Source organism: Dysidea avara, chromosome 7, assembly GCF_963678975.1.
Source record: "Dysidea avara chromosome 7, odDysAvar1.4, whole genome shotgun sequence".
NCBI classification, from domain to species: Eukaryota; Metazoa; Porifera; class Demospongiae; order Dictyoceratida; family Dysideidae; genus Dysidea; species Dysidea avara.
Genome location: NC_089278.1, coordinates 6,952,682 through 6,964,960, shown reverse-complemented (window position 1 = coordinate 6,964,960; position 12,279 = coordinate 6,952,682). Strand labels below are relative to the sequence as shown.

At 37.8% G+C, this 12,279-nt stretch overlaps 1 long non-coding RNA gene across 1 annotated transcript; it reads right to left on the bottom strand.

Annotated features, from left to right (window-relative positions):
* Positions 1-4,165: 4,165 nt before the first annotated feature.
* LOC136262504 (uncharacterized) lies at positions 4,166-11,992 on the bottom strand. Its single transcript, XR_010704220.1, has 3 exons — positions 11,913-11,992; positions 6,808-6,914; positions 4,166-4,543 (listed from the first exon to the last, which is right to left on the bottom strand). It is a non-coding gene; the product is annotated as an uncharacterized lncRNA (long non-coding RNA).
* Positions 11,993-12,279: the final 287 nt, after the last annotated feature.

The following is a 12,279-nucleotide window of genomic DNA, read 5'->3' as shown; positions in this document are numbered from 1 at the left end:
TTGTTGTGTAGTTGAAAATCACTAACTCAATAACTACATGCACACTATCAAGTATAAGCAGTGAATACCTTCCGTCTGACAGTGCATTTTTTAAAGTAACAAAGTAGCTATTCTTCATAGCTGCATTACAAGGCTTAAAAGATATTATGATCAGCTACAAAATGACAAAATTAAAACTTATATTGGTGTAAGGCACATGATTAAACTAGATTTCCACAATGATCATGCAGTATATGGACAAACCAGATAGCGATTTTCATCCCCATAGGAGCTTGGATGATGGAGTTAAATGCGCAATGTTATTTTATGCCAGGATTCTATAGCTATATATAATACCAAGAGTGAATAACTTTTATTATTCACTCTTGATAATATACATTTGGGGAAAAATTATATTTAAAATATCTTGGATACTATAGCTGCATGCAGTGTCTATAATATACGGGGTTATATAATATTTTATTGCAGCAGTTTTTTTTTTGAAAATGTCCCATGATGATGACAAGATGATGATGATGATAAATGTTTTATTGATTATTAAGACAATAATAATATAATACATGTATACAAACAGGGGCCTAGACTTAGGGTTACTATTATACTGATAGTCAAAGAGTGATCAGTGCAGGAGCCCCAGCAAGACTTAGATTACTTAACTTACAGTACAAAATTAACTACACAGTAACAAAGTTCAGGTCAAGAGGTCCAATAGATCTCACTCCAGGGAAGCTCTAGAACTGAAAATTCTGTAAGAGCAGGAGATGGCAATACAAGCAGCCTGCTCAAACAGTGACCGTACAGTTTTCTTCAACACACAACAAGCATGTAGCCACTTGAACAAGTGTTTCTGGCATAAAGTGACCCAAACATCCTATCTCAACAGAAATGAGATCAACAACTAACCCAGTGCATTGAAGATCATATACAATAAAAAGCCATATCTATCTTCCTTCTAAGCTCTTGCAGCTATAAGTGTTGCTGGGTATTAGTGGGAATGGTCAGCTCAAACAGGTAGATGGAATCCTTAGAAAGGAAGACCAAGTCAGGTCTGCTAAGGGAGGTAGAAAGTTTGGTGGGGATCATAGTGCTAGGAGGGCTGACACTGGCAAGATAACCTGGAAGGTCAGCATAAAGTTTTAAAATACTGGTAAATGCTTTTGAAGCCAGTGAATGAAAACCTGCAAGACTGAATCATGCCTCCAGGTATACCTACCTTGAATCATAGATTTTAGAGGCGCGTAGCGTGGGTCAGGGTCATCCGTTTAAAAATTATCCGGATTAGATCACGTGCGAAGCAAATTAATTAGTAATAGTTTTCAGGGCTCGGATGATGATGACAATCCCCTTTTCCACTAGTAATAGTTTTCCCCCCTGTAGCTAGCTGTATAGTTTATGTAGTTGTAATAGTTGTTTGTAAAAAAAAATCATTAATTAGTTGGACAGTACGCGTCGTAGTCAAAGTCCTGATGCAACCCAGCTTCTTTCGTGAGCCACGCCCACTTATCGGACGACTGCCTGCAGTCATACGTGCAGCCACGCCCATTTGTCGGTGATAAAAGTCTAATCTATGTAAAAGTCTACAGGTATGCACGAAACCATGCTCATAGCTGCCTGCTGGCTTATGTGGAGCCACGCCCACTAATCGATCGTTGTTGTACGAGATACGGTCAAGGCCAGCTTCTTTCGTGAGCCACGCCCACAATGTTTTAAATGTTAGGTCCCTATTTGGTGATTATTAGTTTCTCATCCACCGCCCGCATCCTTCTTGGGTTTCGTTACTTTCACATCGTTTGATGCCCTACGTAAAATTACGTAACAACACTGCGCTATAGGCGCTTTTATAAAATAAAAATTATTAAGCACACTGACACGCTTTATTACCTCGATTCTGGGGAGAGGTGACAGCAGCCAGTGGCCTGTGATGACGTGCTACTAAGGGGTCTGCCAGGATAACAGAAGTGAGTTATGTATGCATGAGTATGTATCACATCACCACCAAGATCACCACTGTTTGCCTGGTTGTAATGTTTTATGCTACAAACAGAATTCTTAACATAGACATGGTGATAATTCCTTTAGTCCAGATATATTTCAACTTGCCTTGGTAAATTATAGTAGAGGGGCAGAGGCTTACATGCAGTTGCAGTGGTGTTGATGGTTTTGCAGTGTTGGTAGTTGAACTAGACCTACAGAATCGCCCCCCCCCCCCCCCCCCCCCCTTCCCCTTAGAATTGCCTGTGAGCATAACTACGTAGCTAATGGGTAATACTATAATACAATTTCTGAAACAATATTAACTGTAAATTTACAACAGGAAAATTTTTACAAAAGTAAAATTTGACAAATTGGTTAATTTGTCCAATAAACACCTCAAAAGTCAGTGTTTAGACCTGTTATTTTTTGCTTTTCGTCAAAGTTGATTAATAATATTGTGAATTCTTCAAATTTTTCTTTCGTCAGTACTTCCTGTTGTATCTGTAAAACTTTGTTAAATATCTGCATACCTAATCATCTGTGCAGCGCTGTCTGCCTTTCATTTGTGACAGTTAGCTATAGTGTGTGGGTCATGCCATTCTACAGGTGTATGTTATATATTACTCCACCATTACTGAAGCTCAAAGCAGCCACTGAAATCAATTTATTGTCATGCACAGTGCTGTATAGGTTGAGTAGCTGTATTGCTTGATTAAACACCTTAAATTAATTTTTAATATTTCATTGAATTAGTTAATACAGAAATATTGGCATTAAATTACATTTGCAATCTTTGCTGATAGTACAGTCTCGTGCAAGGTTTTGTACCCTGCCCCATGTTGTGCATGCAGATAACCTTTGTTATTTTATACAATTAGGCACGAGCAGCTGTTACTTCATAACATAAACACAATGGGCTGCTTATGTTGGAACTGGTGGGATACAGGGAATTTGGGGATTCACCCATTCACCATAGGGACCTGCAATATATTAGTACAGACTGTCCCAATATTAAGTAAACCCAAGAGGGTTATCATTTCTGCCATTTGTTATCCAGCGTGTGCAAGTTCAACTCTTGCTCGTGATTAGATATAATTGAATCACTCCAGTCTAACAGTTAAATTTCAAGCACATTTACTGCAAAATGGTGTTACACTGCACACAATCAGTAGAGTCTGAGTTAAAAGACAAACCAAGTGAATCGCCTCAGTTGGTAGGCATCAAATCATCCTCCATAATCAGTAGCAAACAAATTAAGGTACAGCAACATGTGTGTGCCTTCAAAATACCAACTATACTGTTACAGTATGTACTAAATTGAAATTGTTTACAAGAACTTTGTCCTATACACTGTCATTGTAAGGCATACCCACAGAATGTGGACCATGTCAGCGTGTCCAAGTGTGAAGTAATTTATTTAGCTGGTCTGCACTATATTGAACAGCGACAATTCAGCACGTGCACTATTCTCTTTCCCTACATCAGGACCCTTTCCCCCTTCACTAAGGCTTGAAACATGCTATTACTATGTAAAGCTGCTCCTGTACAACTGTAACTACTGTATTTATTAGACTGAAATGTTGTTTAAAAATCCATTACTTTCGTATCATGTACAGCACAGCGTGTTTTGCACTGATAGGGACATTAAGTATGTATAGGCTTCAGATGAAGTGATCCAATTCATGTATGGTAACCCAGGGGTTTAAATCAAAGGTAAAGTGCAGTTGTGATTCTGTGTACAGTGAATATGTATGGGGTTTGTTGGAGAGTCAACTACGGAAAGGTTGTGAATAATACTTAATGGTGAAATCGTACTTAGAACAAGTAATGTCCCCTCTGTTGGAGAAGCGACAAGTTCCTGGTGATAACAATCTGACTGAGTGTGCAAATGATAATTATGAAGTTGTAGATAATGACACTCTTGAACTGTCTAAACTTACATGAACATTATTGTTAGTGTCTCTATTGATTATGCATTCCCCCTCCCCCCACTGGATGCATCATACAGACCGTCCAGTATAATAAAGACATAATGGTTTGGTTCCAATTTCAGAAAAGAAGACCAAATGGTGTGTTTCCTAGTACATATAAAACAGTGAAATTGTCAGACCACATAGGACATTTGAAATAAAAGCTTCAGGGTGTTTTAGCAGGTCAAGCATTACTACGAATAAACCACATTCCATTCATAAACTATTAGGGCTACCATCTGAATGTAATAGAGGTAACATACTGTACATGTTCTGTTACAGAAAGAAGTTACGGTAATATTGGATCTACTATAAAGATGTGATAACAAAGGGTTAGTTATTTGTAAATAAAAAGATGTGATATTTAAACAACAATAATATGATCAGTTACAGCATGTACATAAAACTTGGAACAAAAAGTTATTGAGCGATGTACCACAGTGTAGCATCACACTATTGCAAATGCTGCAGCTCTTCAGCAAAAAAAGTCACCCTTGATGATAGAGTTCTATGTACAATATGAGGAGATACTGGCCAATCTCACCTGCTGTGCGAGTAGTCATGACTGACCCACAATTAGACGATGACATCACTGCTACCTGCATTAACAAAAACAAACAAAACAATTACTATTGTATTTCATTTTACAGAGTATGTCTAAAAAAAACTTTGCAAAATGACATTTGTATTAGGAGAACGGCAGAATTCTACATGGAAAGTCACTACTGTCATCAAAATGAAGAAGTGAACACATACATAGCTACAGAAAGAAACTCAGTCATTACTGATGACATTACTGATGTGCGTAACATGCGTATGTGGGTAAAACCCAGTGGGTTTTTCCCTGAATCATCTTGGTGCTGGATGGTTCAAAATTTTTACGTTTTGATTTCTTGTTGCTAGCCCTCACTCTCCATTGTGGTCAAACTCACAGTCTTTCATTATATTGTATTCACTTATGAATGTAAGTTTTCAGGTAGTCGTGCTCCTGGACTTACATATGGTTATTGTCTTGTATCTATGGTTACTAAGTATGTTGTTGGTTGTTTGGTAACAATGATAGATAGCCTACTACAGTTGCTAGTGGTGCAAAACCCAGATGTTGTAGATTACAATGGGCAAACAGGGTGTGGGTTATTTGGAGTATGGTGGAGGGGGTTAGACTGTGACTTCAGAATCACCTGTTTAATTGTAGTGCTAGGCTTATAAAACAAAACACTAGGGGTATCACGTATCACTTACTAATTCAATCTCAATCTGTGATTGTGGTCAAACTCACTGTCAACAGTCAAGACTACAAAATATCACTACAGTGGGAGATGGGAAGAAGTGTTAAAACTCAGAGTTACCTATAAATAAATATTAAAACTTACGAGATGGAAAAACTTAAAATGTTTCAAAGCTCTGTAACAATTTCACTGTGATTTCAATGATGTATCTTTCACAGTTGTAGATCAGAGGGGTAAGACAAGATCACGTGTACTACAAAGCACTAACAAAAATATTTTATTAAACCATAGTCATACTACCTGTTGAAAGTAATAGATCATACAACAACGATTGTATTGTAATCATTGATGCCTACTGTTACTGTTGACATGAAAGTCATGAGACAAAGTGGCAGTAAAGAGGGATTTCTAGGGGTCTGGGCATACTCCCCAAGAATTTTGAAACATAAGTGTGCCATGATTGAACCTGGAAATGATTTTAGAGAATGAGTGAGATCTGGAAATAATTAGCAAGCTGAAGGGACAAAATAACTATGTATATAATTATGTGCATGAAAGCATTGATTTGATAAATGTGTTGATTTTCAGTTTATAGTGAACTGTAAGAAAGAAATTAAAACTAGTAAGGTAATTTTTAATCAGAGTAGTAGACCATGAAATAGAAAATTTTTGAAAATGGCTATCTCACGATGTATCTTTAGACTTTTAGTCAAATCCCTGTGGTAAATTGCAAAAGAGTTAAGAGGTACAATATGTAAGTATACTTTCCTGTAGTAAACCTGGCTATTTTGTCTAAATTTTAGAACTAGCCCAATCACCATTTGCAACTAGCCAAAAGTCATTTACAACTAGCTTTTTGGCCACAACTATAGCCCCCCTTTTTAGCCCTTGCCATAACAGCAGCATCTTTCCAATCATGAATCACACCATTGCAAGCAACAAACTAAATAGAGCAAAATATGTATCAAGCCCCTTCCTCTACTTTTTGTACAGGGTCTATTCAGTTCACATGAAATACTTTTTAAGTACTTGTGCAACATTATTACGCATTCACGTGGTCTTGTGACTCTTGTCCTACTCCCCTGGTTATATAGATAGGATGTATTAAGAAATTTTAAAGCACAGGACTGGTGTGTTTGGTAAATGGATATAATAAACCTAAATAGTTTCAACACTTCAAGTAACAATGAAGGTGTACGGATTTATATCTAGCTGGCTCACATGGCCCAGACAGCAGCTTTCTTGGTTTACTATAGCTAGTTATACTAACTTTTAAAAATGCTAAATGGCCACGTTGGATGTGGCCAGGGATGAAAACCTAACAATTAAGCCTAAAACAGCAGACAAAATTTCAGGAAGATGCATTCAAGTCAGGTCAAAAGCTGTAAGCCAAAGGCTAAGGTAAATTTTGTCTTTGACGCAGATCATCCAATAGTGAGTGCTTGTGTGACACCCCAGTGAAACAAACGTACACTAGGTCCCTATTAAAAGATGGTCACCAGTAGGTTGAAATATCCCTGAAGTAAATTATCACCATGCTTGAGCTAAAAATTCTGTTCATAGCATTTTTAAAACAGTACACTCAAGGATAATGGAAGGTAACAGAGGTGATGTGATACATAATGCATACATACCTCTGTTATCCTGGCAGACCAATTAGTCGCACATCATCTTCAGTCATCGCAAGACTGGCTGCTGTCACCTATTGAGTTTGACGTGTCTCAGTGCTTTATCAATGCGCCTATAATGTAGTGTTGTTACATAATGGTATGTAGAGGTGCATCAAACAATGTGAAAGTAACAAAAACTGTTTCAGAAATTGTAAGATTATGTGAGTTTCAGACCCTTGGGAAAGAGGCTACAGTATTATCCATTAGCTACAGTTATGCTATTCCTCTAGTAAAGAATACTTCAACTACGAACACTGCTACAAAACCATCAACACCACTGCAACTGCATGGGACAATCTGAGCCTCTGCCCTTACTATAATTGACCAAGGCAGGTTGAAATATATCTGGAGTGAAGGAAATTGTTACCATGTCTGTGTTAAGAGTTCTGTTCATAGCATTAATAGCGGTATTGCAGCATAAAACATTACAACCAGGCATATTAAAGTGATCTTGGTGGTGATGTGATACACACTGCTGCATACAATTACCTCTGTTATTCTGGCAGACCCCTTAGTCACAGAACACTAGCTGGCTGCTGTTACCTCTCCCCATTAGATTCTATGTATCTGGTTTGATAAAGCGTGTCTCAGTCAGTGCTTAATAATTATTTTATTAAAGCGCCTCTAACGCAATGTTGTTACATAATTTTACGTGGGCATCAAACGATGTGAAAGTAACGAAACCCCATCCTTCTTAGGTCACCCACATGGTAAGCCATTATTTACTCTGTACATGCTCAGAAGAACACGTAATACCAAACCATCATAATTTGCAAACTAGATGGCATTTTTAAAATTAACGCTACAGTGCACTATGCATCGCCGTTTTCCTTGGTAAATTACTGCAGTGGATTCTGTTATTATTATATTTTATATTTATATACTGTGCAGCAATCAAAAGATTATAACGCACAGGTGTGATCATAAAAGTTACTTAAGTTATTACAAAACTCATTAGGGGTAGAGGAATTAATTACATCAGCAGGGAGTTGGTTCCATAATTTTATGGTTGATGGGGAAAAGGAAAATTTGTATTCATCAATTAAAGTCATTGGTTGGTGATAGTAGCCACTCCTTAAATTTGAAAGTTTTTCAACAGTCAACTTAAATCCTGAGTCGATAGAGCATGATTGTAGCTAAAAACCAATGTAAGTTTGTGCGAGGAAAGAAAGACGATTTGGACAAGGTCTGTACATTAGTGTATAAATATTATAATGGCTTAATGGTAATGCCCTCCCGCCCGCACCATAAGAATTAGAAAGACTGGATGAGAAACTAATAATCACCAAATATGGGCCTTATGATGTGTTAGGTATATGCAAAGCCGCACCCACTTGCAGGAAACGTGTCTTGTTTTCTGCAAACTTATTATTATTAGCTATTATTACTAGGACCGCATCACATACAACCGTACACACACCAACGTAACAGCCCCCTGGTGAGGCTATTAGGTGAAGGCACGATCCCCAAATCAACTCAATATGTCACAGTAGTGACAGATACAACACAATAGTGGCATCGTAACTAAAGGCCACCAGTAGCTAAGTGCCAGTACATCACTGGTGTGGTAATGGCACAGTGATGTGTAACACAGTATATGTATACAAAATATACAGGAGAGAACTATACATTATTGCAGTATTGTATGCAGCAATACATTATAGGCAACATCACCAGATAAAAATTATTAGCCAATATACAGCACAGTATCAACATCAACTAGAGCTAAATAAGGTTCATCAGTGGTGTATAACAATTTTTTATTTATTTATTTGGGGGAAAAGGGCAGACAGCAAAGCTGATTAAGCCCAAACAATTACAAATTATAAGTGCTGTTCAATCAAGTTTGAAAATGTAGCTAAAGTGTTCAGTTCAATTAGTTGCGATGGCAGTGAATTCCATTCCCAGATGGTTCTTGGAAAATAACTTGTCATGTAGGTGGTGGTGTTTGTTGGTGGCACAATTAAGTGAAACGGATGATGATGTCTAGTGTGTCTGGTGGTGAAATGAATGTATTCTGGTAAAGATAAGCCAATTTCTCCATGCATTATTTGATAGAACAAATTAAGCCTCTGTTGTTTCCTTCTCTTCACTAGGGGTAACCAGTTGAGCTGTTCCAGCATGGCACTAACACTAGTGTGATAACTATAGTCAGATAGAATCTATCTAGCTGCATGTCTCTGAACCTTTTCTAAAATTGATATCTGAGTCTGATAGTGCGGGTCCCAGACAACACTTGCATACTCCATTACTGGTCGAACCATTAGCAGATAAGCAGATGCCTTGGCATGTGATGAACACTTGCTAAGATTACGTTTAAGAAAGTTCAACATCCTTGTAACCTTGTTTGCAATGTTTGTAACATGGGTGGACCATGAGAGGTGATCATCTAGCATAACTCCAAGGTATAAATGGTTATGTGTTAGAGATAAAATGGATCCATGAAGGGAGTAGTTTGCAATCATAGGATTCTGGGACCTTGTACATCTCATAACAGTGCATTTACTAAGGTTGAACCTCATCTGCCAAGTGACTGCCCATTGGGACAGAACGTTTAAATCCTGTTGGAGTAGGATAGAATCTTGTTCTGTTTTAATAGCACAATACAATAAACAGTCATCTGCAAAACATCTTAGCTGAGATGAAATATTTTCTGTAATGCCATTGATATAAATCAAGAACATCAGCGGACCCAACGCTGTACCCTGAGGTACTCCAGATGACACAGGGACATAGTCAGACGATTCTCCATCCAATAAAACTCGTTGTTTACGTACTGTGAGCCATTTTTCAATCCAGTGGATAACTTGATTTTCAATATGGTAAAACTTCAGTTTCTTTGACAGGCGACGATGTGGTACTGTGTCGAATGCTTTAGAAAAGTCCAGCAATATCATATCAACTTGAATATTGCGGTCCATATGAAAGTTAAGGTCTTCTATAAGTGAGATAAGTTGAGTGGAGCAGCTCTAAAGCCGTGTTGGTTACCAGAGAGCACATCATTTCTATTTAAATGACTCATTATGGAGTGGTAGATGACGTGTTCCATCATCTTTGAAGAAATAGATGTTAAAGATATGGGACGATAATTAACAGGAAGATCCTTGCTATCTTTCTTATACACTGGAGTTACATTAGCTAATAGCCAGTCTGAGGGAATATTACCAGTATTCAATGATTGCACGAAGATAACTTTCAAAATTGGTGCAAGTTCATAGGAACAATGTTTAATTAAGTACAAGGGGATGGATTCCATCAGGGCCTGGTGCCTTATTAGCATCGAGGTTTTGCAGAAGTGTCTGGATCCCTGATTCAGAACTTTGAATAGGTTGCATTGTGTGGAAATTACCAGTACCTATCTCAGGCATATTAGTAAGGTCTTCAACAGTAAAAACGGATTGAAACTGGTCATTAAGTGCTGTAGCTTTATCCTTAGCATTAGTTATTGTATGGTCATCGACTGTAAGTGATGGCATAGAAGTGCTTTTCTTCATTGCTTTGATGTATTTCCAAAACTGACGTTGGTGTCCAGAAAATGTAGTGTCCAGGATTCTAGTACGGTACTGTTCATGAGCTGATTGAACCATTTTGTTAACTTTATTACGAATCTTACGATAAGCACTCCAACTTCCTGTTACACCGCTTAGCATGGTCATACAACTTCTTTCAATTTTTCATAGCTTTCTTAATGTCACGAGTTATCCATGGTAGGTCCTTGCGTGCTTTGATTTTCTTTTTAGGTGTATGGCGGGAGACACTGTTGGTGAAAAGAATTCCAATTGGTGTCTACAGAATTACATTCTGGATTACTGTTCATAAAACAGTCTTTAAAGGCACACATATCCTGCTTGGCACTGTTAAGGTCTCCCTTATGATATAAGTACACAAAATGAGCCATCTTGTCGGGTGGAAGGCTGGATTGTATATTGATGTCAAAAAGGAATTACTTCATGGTCAGAAATTCCAGGCACAACATCTACATTATTTATCATATCTGGATGTGAAGTAAGAATTAAATCTAGGATTTTCCCTTGTCTGGTTGGCTGATAAACTAATTGCTCTAAACCATAATCATCTACAAGTTCCAAAAACAAACTATTCAGTTCTCTTCCATGTGCAGGTGAGGGATTATTGAAGCTCCAGTATCTGACCACGTAATACTGGGAAGGTTAAAGTCACCAGCTATAATAATGTTTGGAGGTGAATGGTTGAATTGAAAACCATGCAGAATGGTTTGAAGTTGTGTCAGTGGAGTAGTGTCAATGTTGGGTGGTCGATAAAAAGAGCAATGACACAGTGATGGGTGACACACTATAATTACGCATACGCAACTTGCAGGAGATAGCTACACAATACTGTAGGAGTATGCAAGCCAGATGAACCAGATAAAGGAAGACAGCCAAGCCAGCCAGAGCCTAGTAGTAGCTAAGCCAGGTGAAGACAATAAAGATTAGGCCACTCCAAATAAATTCTCTGTTTCCCGTCCTGGACTCAGGCACATTTGCATGCGGACGGGCGGTTCATTTCCATCATTTCATTATAAGGTTGGCAGCTTTTCTAACCATTATTTGCCTGGCAAAACCATAAACAGCTACATAAAAGCATGCTTATAAAGCTTGTTCTTTCCTTTAAGTTGCAAAAATAGCACAAACATGAAGTTTGTGCAGAGTTGATAGCACTGTTTCAGGATGGCTTTTACTGAGCCTGCCAGTATGCAAGAATAACAGGAAAATAATGGAAGAATACGGAATAATAGAATATTTAGAGCTGACAGTAACCAGATGCGGGGGTGGACGTGAAACAGAGAATTTATTTGGAGTGGCCTTAAGCACGTATTGAATTGCCTGACACCAACACAAAGGAAGTTCGCCATGCCAGCTGTACAAGACAAGATTGTTTACTTGTATTTTATATGTAACTGTATTGTAAAGAGCGTGGCATTATATGTTTTAATGTTTTCTTGTATTGTTTAATTACATATTTATGTGAAAATTCATGTGAATGACTCGAATCCACTGGCAGCTGGCATGGAGACTTGATCATGAGACGTTACAAACATAAAAACTTACTTGTAATCTTCTTGTTTACGACATCGCTAATCTTCTCCGCGCAATCTGTAAATAATCAAGGGTGTGGTACTGGGCGTTATATAGAATTATACGTAAGATTGCAAAACCTCGCAAGCATATGGTGCTATTCTAGTGTCAAAATTATAAAATTTTTGTAACTATATAGTTATATGTTTTGAAAGTATATAATTCCTATACTCCTATTTTTTTTATTTAGGTATTAACGGTCTGTGTGCTACTACTTTTGCTTTAAGTATACTATGATACTTATAGAAGTCTGTTATCTGTTTCTGCTGCATCTCTGTGTCTGTTGCGTCCACTGTTCTGCTGCATCTCTGTGTCTGTTGTGTCCCGCTCTGTTCTGCAT